Raw genomic sequence first — 885 nt, forward strand, 5'->3', positions numbered from 1 at the left:
GGCGGGGAGGCCATCCACATCCCTCTTAAAGATTTTCTGTTTCTTTTCAAAAACCTTTATGTAACCAAAGATAACATCAAGTGTCTTGCCAGTTCCTTGTAGTTTAACATTTATGTCATTCAAATGTATAAAGAAATTGTAAATGGAAAATTATAAGAGAGGGTTTCATGTGCCAGCAAAAGTTACTGGCGTGCCACGTTTGGCACGCGTGCCAGGGGTTGCCCACCCCTGATCTAGCCAATCCACCATAGTTTCAATAGCACGAGGAGACCTAGGCCTGTTCTGTCAGTTGCCTCCGCAGGGCTCTGAGGTCAGAAGAAAGACCACCCCTGACAAAAAGACAGAGCTATGCACATGGGGGAGAGACTAATGCATTTGCTGGTTTGCTCTGCCAACTGCAGGAACCAGAACTCACGTGAGGAAAGGGGAGGTGACAGGCTCAGAGGTGGCCACCCATCTGCACCCTAATCCCCACCCGTCGCCTACAGGGCTCCTTTCCTGCCGATTCTATTAGTAGCTCAGTGCCTCTGGCCAAGACAGGCCTCAAAGTAAAACTAATGACTAACTGCAGTGTGACCTGGGACACCCACAGGACTCTACTCATCTACTTCCTGCCATTCTGTACATGACATTATTGGACTAACTTTTAAAAAATTCAAAGGGTTGGTCAGCCTCTTCCTTTTAAGACCTGCATTGAATGCCCGCAGTTTCATCTTGCATTTCCTTGCTGCCTTGCTGGGTTTACAACTTACCCTCCCGGTCTTTACAACCACGATTCTTCCCCGCTGGGTCTCAGCCCATCTACAGCGATGCGAGTCGCCACGCCTGCCAGCCTCCCTCCCAGAGCAAGCCCTGCTCTCTGTGCTGCTCCCTCTCCGTTCCTCT

Source organism: Myotis davidii, unplaced genomic scaffold, assembly GCF_000327345.1.
Source record: "Myotis davidii unplaced genomic scaffold, ASM32734v1 scaffold401, whole genome shotgun sequence".
Taxonomy (NCBI): domain Eukaryota; kingdom Metazoa; phylum Chordata; class Mammalia; order Chiroptera; family Vespertilionidae; genus Myotis; species Myotis davidii.